Genomic DNA, 872 nt, shown 5'->3' with positions numbered 1-872 from the left:
GATCTTTTATCTTTGCCTGTTATTTACCAATGCTTAAATAAGAAGGCTGTGAGTGAGCAAAAACACTTGCATGTCTAAACAGCCTGCAGATGACAATTACTGCTTTCTAGCATTTGGACGTTTTATGATGGCTTGGCTTGTCCACAAACACACTCATACACACACACACACACACACACACACACACACACACACACACACACACTTGAATGTGTACTTGCATCCATGTGTGTGAATGAGAAAGAGAGTGGGAGAGAGGAGCTGCTACTCTGTGCATTAAATGAGCAATCACCCTCGAAATCTCTCTCAGCTACAGCTGCCACCCACATATTCTCTCTCTCTCTCTCTCTCTCTCTCTCTCTCTCTCTCTCTCTCACACACACACACACACACACACACACACATCATTCAAGAGCATACACATTATTCCACTGATTACTTGAAATAGATTTTAAGCTGTTCTAATTCATAAACTCAAAGCCTCCATAATAAGAGGAACCTTGCTCTTTTAGCAAAGTTATAAATCCCTTAAACACACACTCTGCTGAGCAGCAGTGATCATTGACAGTTCTCCCTAGAGGAGGTGATGGCTTCATCTGACAGACACAGCCTCATTACTCTCTCTGTCTCTCTCTCTCTCTCTCTCTCTCACTCTCCCACACACACAGCGAGAAACCTCTTTCTACCCGTCTTATCTCTCTAACTTCCTCTAACCTCTCTTTTTATCTTACTATTTCTTTCTCAGACAAACACACACACATGCACACACACACACACACACATACATTCACCGTTCATTGGCTCTTCACCTTATCCACCTCTGCAGGGGGAAACAGTCTGTCTTACAATTCTGGTTTCTATGGCAACAGCCA

Source organism: Tachysurus vachellii, chromosome 3, assembly GCF_030014155.1.
Source record: "Tachysurus vachellii isolate PV-2020 chromosome 3, HZAU_Pvac_v1, whole genome shotgun sequence".
In the NCBI taxonomy this organism is placed as follows: Eukaryota; Metazoa; Chordata; class Actinopteri; order Siluriformes; family Bagridae; genus Tachysurus; species Tachysurus vachellii.
Note: the sequence above shows the minus strand (reverse complement) of the source record.